This window comes from Diabrotica virgifera, chromosome 5, assembly GCF_917563875.1.
Source record: "Diabrotica virgifera virgifera chromosome 5, PGI_DIABVI_V3a".
NCBI lineage: Eukaryota > Metazoa > Arthropoda > Insecta > Coleoptera > Chrysomelidae > Diabrotica > Diabrotica virgifera.
This window is the reverse complement of record NC_065447.1, coordinates 51,117,369-51,143,550: the sequence shown is the minus strand read 5'-3', so window position 1 is coordinate 51,143,550 and position 26,182 is coordinate 51,117,369.

The window sequence follows — 26,182 nt, the reverse complement described above, 5'->3', positions numbered from 1 at the left end:
CTCCAATTTGGATAGAGGCTACTTGATTGTAATATAAGTATTTCAGCAGTCTTATATCGTAGTGGTCAAGTCCTGCTGCCTGCACGCAATCGAAAAGTGTATCATGTTATACTCGGTCGAATGCCTTCTCGAAGTCGATGAAACAAACATAAACGTCCTTTCGGAATTCACAACTTTTTTGTAATAGAACGCGCATACAAAATAGTGCTTCTCTAGTTCCTAGACCATTTCTAAATCCAAATTGCTTATTACCCATTCTAGTTTCGCCCGGAAGGAATACTCGGTTTTGTATAATACGTAAAAGTATCTTAAGTGTGTGACTCATCAAATTGATTAGTCTAAAATCGCTGCATTTGGTGGGCCTGCTTTTCTTTGGTAATGTTATAAACAGTGACTCCAACCAATCATCTGGTATTTTTCCTTCGTTGTAAATTTTGTTAAAGAAAATAGTCAAGTAGGTAATGTTTTCCTCATCTAAAAGTTTAAGTAGCTCAACAGGGATTTGATCTGGTCCAGGTGCTTTATTGTTTTTGGCTTGTTGTATTGCTTTTATGACTTCTGACTTCAGTATACTGGGACCTCTGTCTAATTGGTTGTCACAGGTAGTATTTGGAGTATTTTCTCGAGAAGCATCGTCAAAAAGGTCACTGATGTGTCTCTCCCATTCTTTGCACTGTTGTTCGTGATCACAAATTTTTCCGTCTGCGGTTTTAAGTACGTGAGCATTTTTCTGTTTTATAATTCCGGAGGTATATTTAAGTTTCTTGTGGAGGTTGAAACTGTCATGCTTTTTTTGGAGGTCTTCTATTTCTTTACATGAATTCTCGAGCCAGGATTCTTTGGCCTGTTTAATTTTTCTTTTTATAAGTTTGTTGATTTCACGGTATTTGATAATATTTCTATTTTTGTATTTTCGTCGAACTTCCATCAGGTCTAGAATTTCTTGGTTCATCCAGTCATTTTTTGCCAACATTGTAGGTGTTTTTAAAGATTCCCATACGTCCTCTAAAATCGAGTTTTGAATATCGTACCAACATTCGTTAATAGTTCTGTTTCCGTTTGATATATTTGATATTCTGTGCATTTTACTATTTCTCTGCTGTGATATGTGTTCGCGCGTTTGGGTGTTTTTAAGGGGGTCGAGGTATATCTTACTAGGCTTAGTTGGCTTTGTTAGTTTCTTTAATTTAATTTGTATTTTCTTCTTCTTCAGGTGCCGTCCTCGTTCCGAAGTTTGGCTATCATCAAGGCTATGCGTATTTTTGATACCGTAGATCTAAATAATTGGCAGCTGCTGCACTTGTACCAATCTCTTAAATTCTTCAACCATGAATGTTTTCTTCTGCCAATGGATCTTTTACCTATTATTTTTCCCTGAATAATTAATTGTAGTAGCTGGTACTTTTGTCCCCTCATTATATGTCTTAAGTATTGCAGTTTGCGCTTTTTAATAGTAAGCGCAAGTTCTTTTTCTTTCTGCATCCTTCGCAACACTTCCATGTTTGTCACTCTCTCTGTCCACGATATTCTCAGTATCCTGCGGTACATCCACATCTCGAATGCTTCTATTTTCCTTGTATCGATCTTTTTCAGTGTCCAAGCTTCCATTCCATAAAAAAAACTGACAGCACGTAACATCTCATGAGGCGAATTTTAAGATTTAAACTTAGCTCTCTTCCGCATAAAACTGTTTTCATTTTGGTAAAAGTAGCTCTAGCTTTTTCTATTCTGATCTTGATTTCTTCAGAGTTGTCGTTGTTTTCATTAATAACAGTTCCCAGGTAATTATATTTTCTCTGCTATATTCATAATTTACTCTGCTCCAAAATACAAATTATATTTTCAAATTATTGAAAATATAGAAAATATAATTTGTATTTTGGAGCAGAGTAAATTATGATTTGAGTTTATGTCGGCGCCGGGGTAAGTTTTTACTTCTTTAATATTGTTCCGAAATCGATGGTTTATTAGGATGTAGTCTATTTGATTCCGTACTATTCTACCTTGATGTCTATCTTGAGGGGATTTCCACGTATAGAGACGCCTTTCTGGAAGTTGAAACCAGGTATTTGTAATTACGAAGTCATTTTCTTGGCAGAATTCTATTAGACGCTCACCTCTTTGATTTCACTCTACCAAGCCAAACTTTCCGGTGATGTTTTGTCTCATCTTTTGCCCAACTTTAGCGTTAAAGTCTCCCATAATTATTGTTGTTTCGTGTTTCTTTGTTGTTTTTAGCACTTCTTCTATCATTTGATGGTAGAATTCTTCAATGTTCTGCTTATCTGCATCTGTAGTGGGAGCATAAAAAATAGTTTAACGAACTTCATTTCAACTCAAAAATGGCACTAAATTAGACATACCAAAAATTCTAATTACATTAACCTACTGACGTGGATGTTTCAGGACGTATAGACTCTGATATGCGGTATGTCATACCGTTGCCTATTCTCCTTTGTTTTTAATATGAATTTGTCTTATATTGTTCGTCCGCTATAACTTTTCCCATGCGTCACGATTCATTTTCAAACAAATTAAGTCAAAACATAAAGTGAAACAAACGTCGATGTGTATATACATTTTGTATACTGTATACTATACAAGGTGTCCCGGAAAATAGTGCGTTTCTTTAAGTTATGGATAGAATACACAATTTAGAACAAAGAAGTCCTATACCATTTTTAAAGTTATACTTCTTTACGATCGAGGGTGAAATTTTATACTTGCCTAGCGCATGCGCAGACAGACAGTATGTAGTTCGTTGCTAATCTTTCAAATTATATATGTATCAGCGCAAATAAGTCATTAAAAGAATATATTAGTGTTTTTAGTAAATGTATTATTTATTATCGGTCGGTCTTGACGGTCCAGTTAGCTGGGGCTCAGTCGATCGACAAGTTTAGTGGATTTGCGATTTGCGGTCGCTGGTTCGAGCCTCAGCTAGGTCATGAAATTTATAAAAGGCCAACGCCGTAGTATAAAACTCAATAGAGTCTACGGCTTGGTCTGGAATAAACTGGCGTCTGATCGGCCTATGGAGGAGCGGTACGGGAAGGGATAAGGGCTTCCGGCTTGGTGATACTCCTCCATAGATCCCTACCGAAGGGCGTTGACGCCTAAGAACGGTGTATACATATATACATTATTTATTATAATTTTTGTGTCTTTGGATTTGTCTTCCTCGGGAATAAAATATTTTATAATAATAGTAAGTATTTTAAAGTATTTTTATACCTCACTTTCACTTGGTCTATTGAATTTGTCAGTATGTATGAGAAATCTTGTAAGCTGTCAAATCAAATGGAGTTTGGCTCGGTGGTAGCGCGTTCGACCGGAGATCGAGAGGTCCCTGGTTCAATTCCGTGTGTTATCTAACTTTTTTTTTATTTTTAGTATTGTCTTGGTAAAAATTTTTGGAAAGTAGTAAGTAAAAATTAATTTAATCTTTAATACAAATAACCTGCTGAAAGTATATTTATTTCGTTGAAATCATATAATAGAAGTATAACTTCTTACGTGCGTACAAAGTACACACACATTCTTTTTTCTAAAGTTAACCGTTTCCAAAAAAAAGATTAAATTGTTTTTCATCGGTGCCGCTCAAAATCCAGACAGCCAAAATCCCGACGGCCAAAACACCGACACGCCAGAATCCCGACACGCCAGAATCCCGACAGGCCAAAATCCCGACATGCAACAATCCTCTCATAAGTAAAAATTTCGACTTTTGTTTAATACTTTTAATACAAAATACCTTTGTTTAGTAACAAAAAATAAAAAACATGACCATAAACAAAAAACAAGAAATAAATGTAATTATATGTTAAAAAGAAACTTATCAAAACTGTCGGGATTCTGGCCTGTCGGGATTTTGGCCTGTCGGGATTCTGGCGTGTCGGGATTTTGGCTGTCGGGATTTTGGGGTAGACCCGTTTTTCATATGCCTGAATTTTAATCTTCAGAAAATTAAATAATCTGGCAACATGTTACGCACTGGTGAATAAGAACTCGTTTGTGTCTTACAGTATTTAAAATAATCCAACCTAGTACTTACTATTTGTTTATTATAATTATATTTTTTTGAAATGTAGTCGAAACGTGGCATAATTTTAAACGAATTATACCTACATATTTTAACTGAACTAATATTATGTATTTAGTATTTAGTAAGCTATAAATGTGTTGAATGCTGAGGGGTTTAACTGAATTACATAGTTTACAGTGGAAATTAAATACACCAGATAACGTTTAATGAATCTAATTTATTTTTTTACACTATGCTTGGACTGTCAGCAATTTGTTTACTTGTGAACTAATTACGTTGTAATTACTTGAAAATAATTATTATAATCAATTTTCAAAAAAAAAATCACCACTTACGCGAACACATGAATTCATAGAGTATCATGCACTCATACGATGAGAAATTCCGGCAAAAAATTTTGAAAGAAATTATAGTATGCCTCTCCATTTAGTGATCTGCCATAAATAATCAACATAATATCATAATATTACTCATGAACACACGATTCAAAAACATTTTCGGCGTTGACACTAAACAGGATTCTTCCAAACTATCTTTTTACTAAACATGGGACTGTTTACGTTTAGATTTTTGTACTTCACAGAGTTGCCAGATTTTAATTTGCATACCAAAATGTATTATAGATTTTTGATCAAACGGTTGAATTTAGAAAAAAAAATGCTATAAGAGTTTATTGTTCTACATGTTGCCTTTTACCTATACCTTTAAGGAACGCACTATTTTCCGGGACACCCTGTATACTACACACATCGGCGTACGTTTCACTTTATGTTTTGACTTAATTTGTTTGAAAATGAATCGTGACGCGTGGGAATAGTTATAGCGGATGAACAATATCACTGTATTTGTTTGTTACATCAACTACTTAATGATTCTTCATACTGAGGTAAAATAAAATACTCCGGCAAATAAAATAAACTTTATTTTTTCTAGAAAATTATGAACGCGTGCATAATATTAAAAAAATGGTGGAGGTTCTTAAAATATCTTATAAACTGAGTTACAAAAAAACGAGAATTGTTAACTAAAAAATAGAAAAAACGATGTTGAAAGTACTTGAAAGTAGAACAACTGGATGAACTGCCATTCTAATATTGAAAGAATACTGAGTAGACTGCTTTTAACTATAGAAGCGTAAAACTGCAGCAGTTGGGAGGAGGTACAATTACACACCACTTGAAGGTACACAGATGGCGTTCGAAACAATCTTTTACAAACAAGTTTTACAACGAAATATACATATTTTCGGCAAGGCATGGCATACAGTATTTCAGTGGTAAAGGGTTCATAATTATTGTTTACAAATCACACTGATAACAGTTCGGCATCCTAATCATAACAAGACACCTCAGTGGGCTTAGGTAGAAGAGAAATAGAAACAAGGCAGAAAATACAAGGGTTCATCCATAAACTACGTCGTTGAAAAGGGGGAGGGGGGACTTTGCTTATTACGACGGTATACGACAGGGGGAGGAGGCATGAGTGCACATCTGACGTCGTTTTAAGTTCACGAATATAAAAAATATATCCTATTTTAGAATTTAAAAAAATTGGTATATTATTTTTTATCGCATACTTTTCATTTTGTTTTTATCACTCACAGCCTTAATAATATTGCTAGCAGTTTTATACAGACTAACAAACAATAAAACATTGTTCTATGTCTTTAAACAAACGCTTCTTTTCAGAACAACGTCTGGAAGCAATAAATATTAAACTGTTCACTTATTTACTGAATACTCTATGTGAAACAATTCTACAAGAATTAATAGAAATCTATTCTATATATCTATTCTATAATAGTTAGTACATTGTATCTATTTATACTTAATAAAAGAAATGGCATTGGAATTAAAACAAAATAAATATTAAGATTTATATGATGCAGTTAAGAAAGTATAGGAACTCCGATAAAACTGTTGTCTTTTGTCCCAATGAAGCTAATTATTAGTTGTACAGTGAATTGAGAGAAAAAAGTACGCGGATATTAATGAGCTACATCAGTGATTCTCAACCTGTGGGGCGCGCCCCTCTAGGGGGGCGTGAAAATATAAAAAAAAACACCTAAAACATTGACTAATTTACTAAAATCAAAGCAAAACAAAATTCTGACAAACAAAAAAATAAAATACCCATGAACAAGGAGCTATACATAGTTATGAGCACTGAATACTAAATCAACAACTTTAATGTAAATTAGTGACTTCCTTGGGCCTGTTTTGCAGAGCAAAGCTTATCGAAACAGGGTGTAATATTAGAAATAGGCGCTCTCAGTTCTTTCTCTATATTTAGCTGCGATATATATTTGGTCTTTAAAGCAGCCATCGCGGAAAATCCTGTTTCGCAAAGGTAGGATGGTGAAAACGGTAATAGTATACGGAACGCTCTGATTTTCAGTGCAGAAAACTCATCATTTACCCCTGCCCAAAATTCAAAGAGGGCTCTAATATTAAACTGTTTCTTGATTTGGGCATTTGCTGTGAAGTCTATGAAGGTTTCTTCTTCTGCAGTAGAGAGCTCTTCGGCTGTAATTTGAAACGGATTCCCGACCCACTCATAACTATTAGGTACGTATTAATTGGTCGTCGGCAAAAAAATATCTTTTAAAATTTTTTGTCAGCATTGCTAAATGATTTTCAATGGTTACAAAAACAACTTTCACGTGTTGTTCTTCAGCCTGGTAAGTTTTAAAACATGCATCCACATTTTCAAATATTTCTAGGTTTTTTGCTTTAAATTTCTGCTCCACAATTTCAATTTTCTACAGAAAGCGGTAACTTTATCATTCGTATCAAATATATGTGTATTGGGCCCTTGAAGTTTTAAGTTCAAAATATTTAGTTTCTCGAATATATCAACCAAGTAACTCAATTTCATCGTGAAACATCTAGGCTTGCAGCCTCTTTTCTTCTTCTAGAAAAATGGCGATTTCATGTCTTAATTCAAAACACGTTGTAAAAATTTCCCACGTAATAACCAGCTTGCCTCACAGTAAAATAATAATGCTGAATGTACTGCATCCATGTCTTTGCAAAGTACAGAAAAGATTCTAGTTTTCAAAGGTCTCATTTTATGTAGATAATTAACTATTGTTACAACCGTAGTTAGCACAATATTCGAGCCAGAGCTTCTCTGTTAATCATACAGTGTCTCTATTTTTGCTTCATTTATATAATCATTTTTAACATAGCAAATAATTCAAGCGACTCTGCTATCAATTCTATTGGTTTGCAGAAAAGTAGTTCTACTACTGATCTGCCATCACAAAATCGAACGTAGGCAATAAAATGAGCATATTTATTGCTACTGTTGCCTCATCAAGCTGAATCGAAAACAGCTTTTCACGCAACTTCCTGATTAGCTGATCCTGTACATATTCAGCTATATCACCAATTCGGCGGGCAACAGTATCATTTGATAGAGGTATACACCCCATTTTTTTAGCAAAATTATCTCCAAACACAGTTTCTACAATTTTGATTGCAGTTGGTAATATAAGATCTTCACCAATAGTGTTAGACTTTTTAGATCTGGCTATTTAATATCAGACTTTATAAGAGGCAAGTAAAGCTATTTCATTCACAGTCAAAGTTTTTATTAAAACTAATTTTTGCTTTTCACGCCATTTTAATTTTAACTCGAAGAATTCTCGGGGTTTGTTAATGTACTCACTATGAAGCGTTTCCCAATGTTCTTTTTAGTTTATTAGGTTTCATGCTGCTCAAGGTATATTATTATTGCATAGATATATTGTTATTGAACGAGGGGGGGGGGGCGCGGTGAAAATAATTATGGAAAATTGGGCGCAAATGGTAAAACGTTGAGAAACGCTGAGCTACATAGTAATACGGATTTGGATACATTCGTAAATAAACTTGGAGAGCTAACTTTAAAATATCCAGATATAACATTGAATTTAAAAAAAAAATCTCTAAAAAGGGGGGTCATTAGTTGCAATTGCGACGTCGGTATGAGGGGGGGGGTCAACTGTAAACGACGCTCTACGACGGAAGGAGGGGAGGGTATTAAAAACTCCAAAATTTTTACGACGTAGTTTATGGATGTCCCCCAATGTTCTTCGATTCGCCTAAGGGTGGGATAAGCCCGAAAAACTACAAGATGGGCTTTAATAATCTTTATGGTATGTTAGACCCCATGATACAATAACAGAAGATATGACATGGAGCAGGTAGGCGGGTCCAACGTAGCTACGTCACTCTGTGAGTAGATCAGCATTATATTCAGTGTTGTCGTATAGTAAACACTGTTAATTTTTGTGTTTAAGGTGAATTTTACTTATAATTTGTTACACTTTTATCAAAAATATTATATTCATAGTTAGATTTGAATAGTCCTTAGGAGGTGTGATCATAAATATAATTAATGAATAAGAGAACTTAAGTAGTAAAAAAATATAACCGATGGGCTTCATGACTATCGCAGCTTTAACTTTTTTTATCATTTAACACATTACAATTTTATTGTTACATTTATTTCATCGTCAGTACATGTATTATACAGGGTGTACAGTACATGTATTATAATATATAGGGTGGAAGGCCCTTATGGAATAAAATTGTTTCTGTCCTTGTTTTAAAAAATTTTAAAAAACGCTGAAACCCGTTCATTTTTATATATAAATGTAGGCTTTTTAAACCTAAATTTAAACAGGGTGATTTACGCAAGTCTGGTATAGTTCATAAGCTTTATTTTTAATGGAACACCCTATATATTTTTATATTATTAAAAGCTACTTAACGGCCTGATTTCAACGACCCATATCATGTATGGTGTATTCTGAATAATACAGGGTGAAATTTTGAAATTACAGTGTATGGAAACTACTTATGGAATAAAATTGCTTGTGTCCTTATTTTAGAAAATTATAAAAAACGCTAGGATACGTCAACCTTTAAATTTAGATTTGTTCTCTTTAAACATTAATTAAAATATACGGGTTGATCCACACAAGTCTATCATATTCCATGATCTTTAACTGTAATGAAACACCCTGTAAATTTTTATGTTTTTCGAATTTGCTAAATAACTTCATCACAAAAAAGTGTATTGTATAGGGCGTATTATGAATAATACAAGATAAAATTTTAAAATTATATAGGTTAAATTTTCTTCTTAGATTTTTTTTTTAGATAATTTGGGTTATCCTGAGCAAAAAAGGTGATTGTGATCTTGTGATTTTTCTCTAAAATTTTCGCATTTTTCAAATTTTAGATCGCGTATAACTCGACAACAATGAATTTTAGAGAAAAATCACAAGTGACCTTTTTTGCTCAGAATGTCCCAAATTATCTAAAAAAAAATTTGTTCGAAGTAAAAAAATTATTTTTGTGAATTTGTTAAAAAAATTTGTTTAAACAATTGTTCGACCACGGCACCGCCCGGCACCCTGTGGAAGGACCTCTTTTTGAGTAAGTTTGTGCAAAAAATCGAATCGGAATAATTTCACTAACGGGGCGACTATCAGAGACATGTAAAAAGATAGACTTGGCTAGAAAAATGCCACTCAATGCATCGAGGTGTAACGTCGGCGTATGATTGAGTGGTCTAGCCATCTTTGTCAGTCACATGCGCGGGATCGCTTGGTTAAAAGAGATAGATAGACCACCGATCGACTCTTTGCATGCTGTTTCCGCGTTATGCTTTTTTGGTGAGTATGCCGGGTCTACGCTTAATATGTCAATGGCGACAATTCATCCTGGACTACAGCGCTAATTGTTAATAATTAAAAATAACAGCTTTGTAATAACATAATGACAAAAATCTCTTCAGGACCTTGAAGAAGGGGTTTGAAACTTGATTTGGTCATTTTTTGAATTTTATAATAATAATTTTTAATCGAGTTATTAAGCATTGAAAGTGGCCATTTTCGCATTTTTTAAATTCTTAATCGCATATAACTCGACAACAATAAATTTTAGAAAAAAATGACAAGAGACCTATTTTGCTCAGAGTGACCCAAATTATTTAAAAAAATTGTTCGAAACAAAAAAATTATTTTTGTGAATTTGTTTTAAAAAACAATTTTTCGACCACGGCATCGCCCGGCACCCTGTGGATAAGTTATAAGAACCTCTTTTTGAGTAAGTTTGTGCAAAAAAATCTAACCGGCATAATTTCGCTAGCGGGAGCGACGATACAGCTCGGTCTATATTTAATTTATGGTCCGTTGCAAGAATTTCGTCGCAAATTTAACTGCTAGACCATCGAACATTGTTTTATGTTTCGTTGTGCGCTTCTGCTCAGGTTGTGTGGATTAACTGACAACCGACAACCGATGGAGCGTGTGCGTTGTGTGGGTCGAAAATTCTTGCGTCCGATTTTGCGACGAACACCTCCAAATTAGCACAATTTACCTCGAGCACGCAAATATTTACGACGAACAGCTGGTTCGTCGCAAATTGTTACCAGTGAGGACGTGACTTAAGGTGAATCGAAATGTTGTTTGTGGCAAATATTTGCGTGCTCGAGGTAAATTGTGCTAATGTGGACGTGTTCGTCGCATAAATCGGACCCAAGAATTTTCGTCTCACACAACGCACACACTCCATCGGTTGTCGGTTTTCAGACAGTTTTTCAGAAGATCAAAGGATTTGTGTCGCATACGGTTTTCAGTGTGGATGTTGTGTTATTTACTCCACACAACCTGAGCAGATGTGCACAACGAGATGTGCTAAACAAAGGGCCCCGCAACACTCCTTATGGAAAAGTGGTCCCGGTCAAATTTACCGAAAGTTTGGTCAATGCTACTTATCGATGTGTAGATTAAAAAAGTCCATGGGGAGCCTTCTGAAGTTATTGGATTCGAGTGCTCGATTTAGGTTAAGCGCACTAATTCACGGTCAAGTAAACGAAAATATTTATAAAAATAAAATAAAATTTTTATTTTTAATTCAGTTGCAATGCGAAAGCAAAACAATCTTACTTTTCAATTAGAATACGGAGCGCAGTCCAGTCCCTTGAATCGCGATTTTCGGCTCTTATTGGAGCCTCATCGGAAAGAACGTAGGCTTGTTCTCCATATTTATTATTGGAGATTGCTGAAAATATTTATTATTGGAAGAAGAAAGACTCATTTTATTCATGCACACTTGCGTGTTGTATATGAATTCGTGGTCAAAAATAGATGCATCATATTTTAGTCTTCAGAAAACCCCCTAAAATCCTCACAAAACTAAAGAAGTGCGATAGAAAATGTGCTACTAGAGTGATATAAGAATTATCATGTTTTCATGAATGCTTCACAGTTAGGCAGTACCAGCAAATCTGCAGTTTCGCCTTATCTTTAGAATACTACTGAACAGTGGCGGATCTAAGGGGGGAATGGGGTAATTCCACCCGTAATATGCTCTAGAATTAAAGAAAAAATTGGTTTAACGAGAATGAACGAGATGGAGCCGTCAAAACACATTTATAACCAAAGACCGGATGGTGTGAGGAAAAGACGTAGGCCTAGAGTACAATTTAAGGACCCTAAGATAAGGGTACCTAAACTACTTGTGCTCATATAAAAAGTGTGGTATGGTTTTTAGGCTTTGCAAAACATCAAGCCAATGTCAAGTATCCTGATAGGTCGTTAGTTAACACGACATATATGATGCATCTAACCGAAATCAGCAAAATCTTAACGTACATATAGTCGAAGATGACTTAAAACCCGATTTTTCCATCTTCTTCTTCTTCAAGTGCCGTCTCCTAATCGGAGGTTGGATATCATCATCACTATCTTTACTCTATCCACCGCTGCTCTAAAGAGTTCTATAGAACTGCATCTAAACCAGTCCCTTAAATTTTTTAACCATGACACTCTCCTTGTTCCTATACTCCTTCCGCCTCTTATCTTTCCCTGTATTATCAGTCTTAGCATATCATATCGCGGTTCCATCATTACGTGTCCCAGATATTGTAACTTTCTTATTTTTATTGTGTTTATTATTTCGCATTCTTTACCCATTTCTCGCAGTACTTCCGTGTTCGTTTTCCTCTGTGTCCATGCTATTCTAAGCATTCTTCTGTAACACCACATTTCAAATGACTGTAGCTTATTTATGTGTTCTTGCTTTAATGTCCAGCTTTCAAGTCCATATTGTAGTATCGAGAACACGTAGCATCTCAAAGCTCTCACTCTCAGTTCTAAGCTAAGGTCTTTGTTGCAGAGAACTGTTTTCATTTTTACAAACGCATTTCTTGCTATTTCTATCCTGGTCCTTATTTCTGTTGTTTGATGATTTTTCTCTGAAATCCAGTTTCCTAGGTATTTGTATTTATCAACCCTTTCTATCGGTACATTTCCCAAATGTATGCTTGTTTGTATGTTTGTTTTCTTAGTTATTATCATGTATTTGGTCTTTTTTATATTCATTTTTAGTCCATATTCTTCACAGAAATTGTTTGTTTTGTTTAGTAGTAGTTGGAGTTGTTCAGCAGAGCTTGCCATAATCACGGTGTCATCTGCATATCTTATGTTGTTAATAGATCTGCCGTTAATTATTATTCCTTCACTTTGAGATAGCAATGCTTCTTCAAAAATGGCTTCGCTATATGCATTAAAGAGTAATGGAGACATAATACATCCCTGCCGAACTCCTCTCCTGATTTCAATTTCTGGACTGGGTTCGTTATCTATTACAATTTGTGCTCTTTGATTCCAGTAAAGGTTTGTTATTATTCGTAAGTCCTTTTGTCTATGTTTTTTGTCTTTATAATTTGGACTACTTACTTACTTTCCGTGTCCGGAACACCAACAACTTTAAATTCTGTATTTCCAATGGTTGGCCACATAGATGGCCCTGTCATTTGCTATAATTAAGTCTTGTTCTGTGCAGGTCTCTCTCATCTCTGTGCATGATAGTAGATGCCGGCTGGTCTGAACCGCGCCACAGTCGCAGGTATCGTCCTCCTGGTATCCCCATTTTTTCAGGTTACTAGCACAACGTGAAACGCCGGTTCTTAGTCTGTTTAGCGCTTTCCAAGTCGGATACGGTAAATTGTGTCCAGCAGCCATTTCCTCCAAGGGAGGAAAATGTGTCGCAGTAGTTGACGCTTGCCATAGGTGTATTCGGCGCGTCTCTGGCGCTTCGGGGATGGATCTTGATGTTTTCAGGAAGCTTTTCCGAGATCTTAGTCTGCTTGGCTGAGTTTGGTGGTCATATAAGGGGTGTCTTCGGTCCGTCTCCTGCTTTTTCCGTTCTACCTCTGACGTGACCTTTCTCCTGATTGGTGGTGGAGCAATTCCAGCAATGGGGTATACCTCTTCGATAGGTGTCGGTTTCAGGCAACCCGATATTATACGGACCGTTTCATTTAGAGCCACGTCGACGTTCTTTGCGTGAGCAGAGTTTGCCCATACTGGTGCTCCAAACTCCGCGGCCGAAAAACATAATGCCAAGGCAGAAGTGCGGAGAGTGTGTGGTTGTGCTCCCCATTTTGTATTAGTTAGCTTGCGGATGATATTATTTCTGGCACTTACTTTCTTCTTAACATCTTGACAGTGGTATCGGTAAGACAGAGTTCTATCCAGACGGACGCCAAGGTATTTTGGCGTCTTGTTGTGTTCCAGCATCTGACCACGCCATTCCACCTCCAGCGACCTTCGGGCATGCTTGTTTCTCAGGTGGAAAGCACATACCTGGGTTTTTGTGGGATTGGGTTTCAGATGGTTTTTATCATAGTATAGAGCTAAGTCTCCCAGGGCATCTGTCAGCTTCACTTCGACTTCATTGAAGGTTCTTCCCTGAGCTGCCACCGCTGTATCATCAGCGTAAATAAATTGCCTTGTTTGTTGGTGTATGGGTTGGTCGTTGGTGTATATGTTGTATAGAAACGGCGCGAGGACACTTCCCTGTGGTAGCCCATTTTTTTGGTCCCTCCACCGACTGTTCTTGGACTGGAGCGTTACGTAGAAGCGTCTATTCTGGAGGAGACATTTCACTAACCTTGTTAGTCGGAAGTCCTTTGTAGTTTCGTAGAGTTTTGCGAGTAGCCGTTGATGGTTAACTGTATCATAGGCGGCAGTTAGGTCTATGAACGCTACTCCTGTTATTTCCTTCCGTTCAAAACCATCTTCAATATGTTGGGTGAGATTAAGAATTTGACTGCAGCAGCACTTTCCGGGTCTGAATCCTGCTTGTTCTGGAATAATTTTAGTCTCCACATATTCTGCGATCCGGTTCAGTATCATTCTTTCAAAGGCCTTGAAAAGGTGGCACAAGAGAGATACAGGTCTAAAACTCTTTGTATCCGCCGGATCCTTCCCTGGTTTTAAGAGGGCTACCACTCTAGCTTTTCTCCAGATTTTGGGGATTTGTAATGTACGGATGCAGCAATTCATCATTTTTACGAGCCACTCTACGGTTTTTAGTCCAAAGTTCTTTATTTGCTCTGTTCGTATGTCGTCCAGGCCAGCCGCTTTATTATCTTTCATTTGATGGATCGCGCCTCTCATCTCCTCTAGACAAAAAGAGGTACCTAGAACATCTCTTTCTTCGTCGATATTCCGTTGAGCTCTCACCTTGTTCTTTCTTGATGTCGTCTTACCGTTCATTAGAAGATGATGGGCTATCTGATCGGGTGTGACTTCTGTCATGTTGACTGCCGGAGCAGCGGGATCGTTGCCAAGATTCCGAATCAGCTTCCAGGCACGTCTGCTGTTTTGTTTCATGTCCAGACTCGTGACCAGCTTGCACCACCTTTCCGTTCTGTTGGCGGATATCGCATGTAACATTTCCTCCCCAGCCTGTATTGTCGCTTCCGAGAAAGGGTCTTCTTCATATAGCTGTTCGTATCTTTTAAGTAGGGGTTTAGATTCTTCATTGAGCCCCGCTATGTACTCAGTTCGACAACCTCTAGGGATAAATTTCCGTGATACTTGCTTTACGATGTCTACAAATTTATCGTATGAATCAGGGCAAGGTTCTAGCTGGGAAACTTCTTGATCTAATGTTTCAGAGAATTTTTCCCATTTTGCTTTAGTAAAGTTGAACCTTCTCTTGAAAGGAACAATTTCGTATCTGATTGCCGCGTTGGAAAGACAAATTATTGGTCTGTGCTGTGTCTTTGGGAGAGCGCTTCCAACGATTTTTGTCACCTGGTCTCCAATTCTGTCGCTGACAAATATATTGTCTGGGTTGTAACCTCTGCGCCATCTTCCGCTGTTGAACGACGCAGGCTGCTTTGGATCGTGAATAAGTTTTAGGTTCATGCTTTCAGCCCATTTTTCTAGTTCTTCGCCATTGGAATCTGTTTCGTTGTAACCCCACGCGACACTGTGACAGTTGAAGTCACCCAGTACGAATTTGATTTGCTGTGATTGAAAGTTATTCGGTTCCTCAAAAGCAAAGTCAGCGTTTGGTGGTTTGTACATTGACGTTACTGTACAGGAGTTTATCTCCACTGTGAGGATCTCGATGTCATTTTGATCTGTTAGAGATGTGGATGCTACGTCGATATCTGGTCTGACGAAGACTGCGCTACCATATTGGTCGTGTGGTCTCTCCAGTATGAGCTTCATACCCCGAATCCTTGGTCTGCGGCTTGCAGTACCTCTATGGGTTTCTTGAACCAGTAGAACATCGACACCATGTTCTCTGCACATATTAGACAATAGGTCTTCTTTATCTGCTGATAGTCCTTCAATATTAATTGAGGTCGTCATCAAAAAAGGCCTTGATAAAGACCGTTTTGATTTTGATTGCATCTGTGTTGTTGGTGCACCGGTGTTGAAAGGATTAGCCGACATTACTCGTTTCCAGGGGACGCCCGATTGTATTCACAAGTGATCACAATCTACGTGGAGGCTCCTTTCATGCCCCCCATAATTTGGACTAATTTTTCATGTCTTACTTTGTCAAAATCAACGTAACAAACATGCACATCCACATTCATGTCCATGCATCGTTGAGCTAACACATTAAAAGCAAATAACGCCTCTCTGGTTCCTAGTCCGTTTCTGAATCCAAACTGACTATCATCTATTCCTTCTTCTAGTTTTTTGTTTATACGACCATGTATTATTTTCAAGAATAATTTGAGAATGTGACTTCTTAATGATATTGTTCTGTATTCACTGCAATCTTTAGCGTTTGTATTTTTAGGGATAGTACAAAAGGTTAAGAGTAACTATTGTTTTGGTATGTTTCCATAGACAATTGTAATTAATATTTAGAGTTTATTGACTACCAGGTACTTTGTTTTTTTTTCGTATTGAGATCAAGTCCATGTTCTCTACTTGTCTTATATCTGGTATGCTCGACAAGTTTCATGCCAGCTAATGTATTTTTTATGTTTCGACAACTTTTTCTTTAGTTCTGGACCGTGTTACGGGGGAATTCACCCATTCCCCATAGATCCGCCACTGTTCAGTAGTATTCTAAAGATAAGGCGGAACTGCAGCTTTGCTGGTATTGCATAACTGTGAAGCATTCATGAAAACATGATAATTCTTATATCGCTCTAGTAGCACATTTTATAACGCACTTCTTTAGTTTTCTGAGAACTTTTCGGAGGTTTAATCAAGACTAAAATACTATGCATCTATTTTTGACCACTAATACATAATATACAAGACGCAAGTATGCATGAAGGAAATGAGTCTCTCTTCTTCCAATAATAAATATTTTCGTTTACTTGGCCGTGAATTAGTGCACTTAACGCAAACTGAGCACTCGAATCCAATAACTTCAGAAAGCTGTAGCTCGAGAATAGTAGTTATTCAGACCCAGGTCCCATGGACTTTTTTAATCGACACATCAAGAAGTATTATTGACCAAACTTTCGCGAAATTTGACCGGGACCACTTTTCCATAAGGAGTGTTGCGGGGTCCTTTTCGCTGGTCGAGAAGTTAAATCTGCGACACAAATTCTTGCGACGAAGCACTAATTTAATACGCACGTAAAAATTTACCAGTGAGTACGCGGCTTAAGAATTGACCATAGTAAATATAATATGTAATCAATGGCTTTCTCGTAATCTACAAAACAGGTATATATGGGGACGTTGTATTATCTTAATTTTTCGATAAGTTGTAGATACAAAATTTTCTCTCGTGTACCCCTTTCCTTTACTCCAGCTGGTTTATGAGCTATTTGTCTGTAAAACATTTTCTGTAGGCTACAGAAGTATAAAGCAAGAATCTCTTTCCAGAGACCACATCACATACCATCAGGGAAAGAGAAAAGTAACAAAGTTACATGCATCTTGTTTTTTCCACTTCCTAGTGGGTCTACCTTCAAGAAAAAATCATTAATATAAGTCTAAATAACACAAAACAAAAACATAATATTAAAGTTTCTATAAAAAGAAACTCGACAAAACATCAGATTTAACAGTAATAAAAAAAAATAAGATCATAACTTCCTGTCTATTTAACTAATCATTTGCTGATCAAGTTGTATTTCTAAGTGAAATCAAAAAGGATATACTCTCAACCACAAAAAACAGTTCAACGTACGTTAATAATCAGACTAATGAACTCACAGATACACTTGAACAAAAAAATCGGATATATAGGGACGCACTTTGTACCTCTTCTTCATGCTTTGATAGACTTTGAAATTGGCCCGGGGCATTCTTCCATCGGGGACTAAATTATATAGGGACAAAAAGAATTATAGGTTTTTTACGAATAATGTCTGTATTTAAAATGATTTGTACTTTCTAACAATCACAACCAGTTAATAGCAACTTGTTTAGATTAAAATAGAGTAGGTGGGCAGTTTAGTTTATTGAAAAATTAAAATTTTTTTGTAGCAGTTAATAATAAGTTTAATTAAATTAGGAAATTTTAAAATTAATATGACTACACTTGGACGGCAGAGTAGGTACACAATAATAGGTGTATATTTCAGCTTCTAAAGATGGAAATATAAAAGCAAATGGATGAAAAATATTTACTCTATAAAAAAGTATAGGTAATAAAATATGTGTAATAAAATTCGTCACCTATGTTTAAGCAGAAAATAGAGAGTAATAGTAAATATTACTATATAAACAATGGTAAAAATTGATGAACACAGAGAGCGATGATTATTTATTTTATCAGAGGACAAAAATAGCAAAGAGATTGGACCCGAGTCTTCATTTAAATACAGTAAAAGGTTTCTAAGATAACCTGTTCTATAAAGGACCAGACACCAGGCAAAAATGGAGATGGGCGGAACATGTTGCAACAATGAAAGACGACAAATGGACAACAAAACTGCTTTAATGGAGCAGAAACACTTACCTTAACTAAAGCCTTCGCTGCCAATTTAAGAGTCAAACAGAGACGAGTGGAGCTATCAGGAGATCAGGATCATAAGAGATCAGGAGACGAACAAAGGTGACTGACGTCATCGAAAGTATAGCCAGACTATAAAGTGGAGATGGGCAGGAAACATAGCCAGAATGTCAGATGGGCGATAGACAAAGAGGTTATTGGAACGGAGACCCAGAGAAGAGAAGCGTCGGTCGACCGCCTACAAGATGGACTGACGACTTAAGAAGGCTAAATAAAAACTGGATGAAAGCGGCACAGGAAAGACGGGGTTGGAAACAAGAGGAGGAAGCCTATGTTCGCAGTGGACTTTTGAGGCTGAGTGATGAAATGATCCTTTTACAGAGCAAGGAAGGAAAAATACCCAATTTCAATGTAAATATTTATATAAACTCCCTCTCTAGTCTTTCTCTTTCTTCTAAATAAAGTGTAATGGCTTGCAATTCATTTACGATATTAGTTTCCAGATAGAAGGTCAATATAAAGCCCTTTCGGCAATATATTTACAAATGTACATTTTTTCATGAATTAGAACTGAAATGAATATATATGAAAATAAATATGAAGACTATAACAACTAAAACCGTTAACTAAAATATTGTATTCAATCAACGCTAAAACTATTTTAATATGAGAATATTAAAATGTATATAAATGCTTATAAAATGTCAAAAACACTTACATTAAAGACCATTCAGTCAATAGACGACACTTCTACTGCCTCACAAAAACCAAATTAATAACTTACAATTTGTTATTACCATTTAATTAAACTAATTTCATGGAAGAATAGGACTATTCAAGAATCCTGCATAAGAAACGATCATTGAACAATTGTTTATTTCATAAATAAATACAATTAATGAATTAATGCATTCTACTCTCACCTTCGCCATTAAATTAACTGACCCTAGTTACGCTGATTAGGTAGAACATGCGCTTCAAGATAATTTAATGAATTTGCCCATAGACAAGGTCTGTTTTGATTATTTATATCAACAATTTGTTGTTGCTGAATGAAACGGAACAAAATGGTCCATAATTGACCGACTTGTAGTGTTCTTTTCCTCGTCATGACGGATTTGCTTGAAAATTTGGATTTCGTTTAATCTTACCCTCTACTTCACTTTTGGACTTGAGCCCAGAACCCTGATTCTATTTCGGTGTTGAAATTTAAAAGCTACTACCCCATGATAGTCGCGATCGCTAGCAATTCTTTTTTTTTTCGATTTTAGTTACAACTGGGGATATTTACTTTATCATTTTGACCCTGCTGAGGATTTGGGTTAACCCTGTTATTTATTGCCTACGCAATGTTTGTTGAATGTTTACGTTATATCTTTCATTTGATTTGATAAATCAACTCGTTGTGGAAATTCCATTTATTATTAATTTAATACTATCCTCTTCAATTCCTCCAAAACCAGCAAATTTCCATAAAACGCAGCCAAATTAATACTTTCTGCTTCAGTTTTTCTTGCCAGAAGCAAGCAAAACACGATCCCTCCTAAACTACACCTAACCTCGCTTCTCTGGCTTCCCCCAGTCCCGTCAGTTATGTTTATGTCACATTAATTTCGACTCGAAATGAAATTTCAACCACTTCTTTGCAGTTGAAATTAATTTCGATATATCGAAAATTAATGACGTCCTTTAGTTAGTTTAATTGAAATCCAAGGCTCGCAAAGTCGTATTTCGCCGTCGCCGTATTAATTTCAAAGTGTTTTTAGTCAAAATCTCAATTAAAATCAGGGCCCAGGGTTGCTTCTCCTTGGGAGTTGAAAGCCACCTCTTTTCGGGGATGAAAACATGTATTCAAAATAATGTCCGGAAATGGATAAATTGGGTAATTTTAAGCAACTTTTGTGCTATACAGTTTTTTCATTAAGACAATATTTTTCAGTTATTTGTAGAGAAAATGTTAATGTTTCAACAAAACAAACACGTTTTTAGACGTTTTTGGCAACTAACTTAAATAGTAAGTATGTTATCGAAAACAATATTCTTAGCAAAAATGTAACTCATATAAAAACGAAAAAAATGCAGAAACTAAATTGAATATTTTTTATTTTTGATTTTTATAAAAGGTTCTATCATCAAAACTTAGCAAGTTATGCTCAAAATAAAGTTAGTCCCTTTTTTTGGTAAAAAAACGTGTAAACACCCCTAAGTAGCATTTCAAATGAAATTAATCGTTACCGCTTTATAATTTATTTTAGTTAAGTATTTTCTATATGATCTGTAAGTTTGACTGGTTTAAAGTAGCTTATTAAAAAAAAATTGAAGTTTTGAAAAAGATGCACTTTTCAAAATAACAAAAATAATAAAAAGCATTAGCGAGACGATCAATTTCAAATAGTATAAGAAATGTTGGTTGGCAATTTTCTGAATATTTTGGATTATTTTTTTGTTAATGTTGTTCTGAAGCTATTTTTGTGGCATTTTTGTAATTAACTATTTTTAATGGGAAATAAGCCACAATTTTATTAAAAAATGATTTTATTTACGTTTCGACTTCGATTTGGACGTCGAAACGTTAATAAAATCATTTTTTTAGTTCAATTGTGGCTTATTTCCCATTAAAAATAGTTAATTATTTTTTTGTTTTTAGTTGAGATAAAATTGGTTAATATAAGGCTGGCCAAAGTTTTCATACTTCTTGTACTAGCTCTTTCAACTACAACCCTTTCAAAAATAATACCGGTGAAACTTACAGATAATAACAATACAGATACAAACGATAAATAATTAAGTTTTTTAATGAGTTTTTAAAAACCTTTAAAAATTTTATTGAGTTGTTCCCGAAAAGTGCTTGATTTTTTGGTTATTTCACGTTGAAATATTCGATATGCAATTGGATGAATAAAAACCTACTTTTAATGATCTACAACTATGCTTCTACTAGGTTTTTTATATAGACTTTTTATATAGACGTCTACAGACGTCTATAGACGTTTTTTCTTTTTTTTAAAGCTATATTTTTGCTAAGCATACTATTTTCGACAAAATAATTATTTTTTGAGTACTTTGCGAAAAACCGTGGTTTTTTTTTGTTGAAAAATAAATATTTTCGCTCGCAAATAACTCAAAAAGTAATGATTTAGGGAAAAGCTCTATAGAACAAAAATTGCTTATAATTGATTGACTATTGTTTATTTCTTGAATACAAATACAACTAATGAATTAATGCATTCTACTCTCACCTTCGCCATTACATTGACTGACGCTAGTTACGCTGATTATAACATGCGCTTTAAGATAATTTAATGAATTTGCTTGCCCATAGACAAGGTCTGTTTTGATTATTTATATCAACAATTTGAAATTGTCCGCAGTTAATCATTGTAATAAAATGTCTAGGCTGCTAAATGAAACGGAAACAAAATAATAATATGTCAATAAAGGATAAATAATTATGTATATGCCTGCGCTTTCATTGTTCAAGAAAATTATTGCTAATAATTGAGATACTAAGGTTAGAAGAGGTTTCCGGCACTATTAAAGTCAGTTGTGTGTTTTTTTCTCCACTGGATAAACAAAAATGCTTACTATGTGGTAAATACTTATATAATGTGTTTACATCTGTTATAAAATATAAAGCAGACAATAAAGTAACAAGCCTAATCTCAACAATATGTCTAATAATTAAACCGTTTACTGGTCAGGCGATTCAAGGTAAGATAAACCTTCTGAATAAAAGAAACTCTGCAGGAATTGCTAATAAAAGATACATTGCAGCGTAGACACAACTAAACAAATATTTGAAACATTTTAAACACTGAAAATAATGTTAGATTTATTTAACGATCTATAAGCATATCTACAGATATAAAACTACACAATTACTTAACAACATAAGACTGCATAATGCATAAACCAAGCAGCAAAGGAGGTAGTGGGATATTTGGACAAAAGCAGAAAAGAAATCTAGATACAAACGAAAAAAAAAAATAAAAAACAGTAAAATTCTGTATAAAAGGTATATTTAAAAACCCTCAAAAGGGCCACATCAAAATCACATAACTAGTTTTCGACTGGTCTACCAGTCATCATTAGTGCTTACCTAAAATGAATATAAATAACCTGATAAAATAATGCAAAGATATTGAAATTTTGACTACGGTTAAAAAATTATCAGTTATACTCACGTGCAATGTACAGCTGGTTCCAAAAAAAAACTGATACGACTCTTAAAGCGTATTTTGTAGAAAATTGAGCAGTGTACTTTCTTCTTCTTCTTCTTTTTGTTTTTGGTCTCGCCGCAAGGCAATTACCAGCACGATTTATAAGCGATCTTGATGTAGTCTGGCTCTAAGCCATATCAAAATCGATGACTATGTTCATGTAAAAAGCTTTTGATGAGGTGTGATATAATGAATATTAGTTTAATTATATTTAATTTATTATATTTTGAAGGAGAAATACTTATTATTTACATACTGTCACTGTTACTGCCAAATTTTAAAATTGGTCAGATAACTTCAACCTAAAAAAAAATGGCTGTTTGTTGGTTTATTTTATTATTTGTCATGAATTATTTGTCATAATAAATATAATATAATGTCAAACCAATCATAAACTGCTCAAAATGATCAAATCTTACTAAGAGTCGTATCAGTTTTTTTAGGAACCAGCTGTACATGCTAACCACCAAGATCTTATTTAACAAAAATATGTGGGTCAAAGCCCAGTAAAAGAAGTCCGTCAGGGAAACATTGGTTTAAAATGCTACATTAAATGTGGATGTTCAAAATATTTAGCTAATCTGCCCCAGGTAAAATCTGAGCTGTGGATTTGACTTGTTACGTGTTGAAAATATGACGGCAAGTGACAATGACATAAGGATTCTTCTAGGAGGGTTGTTATGCTGTGATCTTGCTAGATGTCCTGCCTATCTTAGTCCTCCTATTCTTATAAGAGATACTACGTCTTTACCACCAAATATATGTTTATATCTGTGGTATACCTCGTAGTTGTACCTCCTCCTCCAAATACCATTTTCACAGATGCCATCGAATATGCTTCTCAGGATCCTTCGTTCAAATATAAGCAGAAGGTTTTCATCTGCCTTGGAGATGGTCCATGTCTCCGATCCATATGTCAGCACTGGTTGTATAAGGGTTTTGTATATGGTTATTTTTGTTTTTTGACTTAACTTTCTGCTTCTCATATGTCTACTTAGTCCAAAATAGCATTTGTTCGCTAGGATTATTCTTCGCTTGATTTCTTCCGTCATGACGTTCTCCTTGGTGTTCAGGGAGCCCAAGTATGTGAATTTGTCCACCACTTATCTTTGTATATATGGTAATATTGTTGCATTTCTATTCTTTTGTTAGCTTCTTCATTGCTCCCTTGGCCATGGCTGACCTTCTTATTTCTTTGTTGCATCCTCCGGAATTGGTTATGAGGGTGCTTAGATACATAAATTTATTTACCACTTCTTTGTGTATGATCAAAATCTTTGTTATTGATTTATTTATGGATATGCTCTCCTTTCCATTCTGAGATTGTTTAACACATAATAGCTTCTCTTATATATTAAACAGAAGGAGGCTTACCACGCAGTCCTGCCTTACACTCATGCCAACCCTGAACGTCTTCGAAAGTTCTTCATGTGTCCTGACCTTTGATGAGTCTGCTAGATATTTACTAGCAATCCATCTATCCATTCATCCAGTGGCATTACAGCCCAAACTGGGCCTTGGCCTCCTTCAGCAAGCTTCTCCAAACATTATTTCGATTTACTGCTGTTCTTTTTCATGCCAGTCTATGCATGTTTACTAGCAATGCCACTAGGTATTTTGGGCTAGTAATCATATAGGCCTGGATCACACGTACCAAATAAAAAGGTGATTAATAGCAAGCTGAAAATATGTTGATAGCTTAACGGTGTAGTATAGCTTCGGACAAACTTTGATGTATGAGAACACTGGAACAGGGGAAGTTTTAATTGTGGAACAGGTTAAAAATTTGGAACGTCAGACTACGAAAACTGTCAAATGTATTTTGTCGTACAGAACTTCCAATTGATTTGTTACCCTTTCATTAAACTCTCATGCAAAAATCAGACTGGTATTTATCATCATCTGGGTATTTTAATAAGTCCGACATGTAGAACATGTCAAATGACAGAAATTATGACAGGTGATAAATAGCAGTCTGATTTTTGCATGAGAGTTGATAGACCTGGGGCCTGTCTCATAAAAGTGACAATTCTTGTCGGACAAGTGCCAAACAAGACTTTTGACAAGTTTTTGTTTCATAAAGTGATAAGAGTAGATTATCAGTGACAAGTAATAAGTCTTATTTTTACAAGTTTGTTTTACAATTGTAGATAGGTTTTTGTTTCATAAAAAATAAATCAATGAAAAGTTGTAATTTTTTTCCTAGCATTTATTAGTGTAAAGTGACAGGAACTTAATATCCTGTCACCGTCCTATTTTCTCATAAATAATGTGGTCCAGCGACAGTGAGGACGAAGTCAACGTGGTAGTACGGCATCGACGACGAAAACGAGTATTTCGTCAAAGAGTAAATTTTACTTTTAATGCATTGATGGAGTTCAATGAAAGATTTCGAATGAATTCTATAAAAATGGAGGAAATAATAACAGCAACTGTGACTTGGCGGGTTGAAGCTCCATTATTAAAAATTATGTGTAGATTTTCGTTTCGCTCCGGGCTATTGGTGGACACATTATCAAAATATTTTGCAGTTGGTTCCATTTCTGCCGTTGTTTCTTGAATTCCATTCAAAACCCGGGAATCTTTTCCCAAAATCTCGTACACTAACAGATCTATCTCCGTTTTTTGGCAATCGCGCCTCTTCCTGTGCCTGTTTTTCTGGCATTTTCCAGCTTCTCCACTGCACGCTTCCGTAAATTTTACCAAAGTTCATCATGGCAATAGGAATATTGCTTGGTTTCATTGATGAGACCCATTGAACATTGCAAGTGCTATTTTTCTTACTTTACCCCAATGTTCACTTTACAATGTCTTTATTAAAGTGGGACTAAATTTTCCAAATAAAATATCTTTCCTCGCTATAACCTCACTCAATAACTCTACCTTTCCTAACTCGCGAGACATGACGTTTTGATATAGTTTTGACGTGAGTTTGATGTTAAATAATTATTACACTTATCGAAAACAAATGTCAAAAATATTTTTTGACTAGTGTCAACAATCATTTTATGAAACAAATTTTTTAAATACTTGTCAGACAACACTTGTAACTTGTAAACTTGTAACTTGTAAACTTGTCACTTTTATGAAACAGGCCCCAGGACGCATCTGTGAAAAAACGTTTATTTTTGGATATGCATGGTGGCATTCGGATTTTTTGCAGATAAAGTTAGGTGATAACTTCAACAATAATAATTGACTTATGCTCCTTCTCAAATATGCCTGGAACATTAAAAAAAAATTAAAATATTTAAAAATTTAGAAAAACATCGTTTTTTTTTCTACAGTCTTTGCATATAACTTTAAAAGGATTCATTTTGGAACAAAGTCGTACGGAAATAAAATAAAGATAATTGAATTATGTATAATAAACGACTGGTTAAAAATATCTTAAATTATTATCCTTTTTGCAAAATAGCAATAAATACAAAATAAGGGCGCAAAATAAGCCTGTTTTTATAGTCTAGTAAAATAAAATTACACTACATGTAAATCAAAATGTAAATTCGTACAGGTTGAAACAAATTTTATATCAAAGTTTAGGTGGGTACAAAAGATATTTTCAAGAAAGCATACAAGGGGATCATTGTTTAAATAATTAAAAAGGGGTCATTTTTGTAAAAAAATTATTTTTTTAGCTGCTGAGGTCATTCAATTACCAATGAAGGTCTATGGGATTTTTT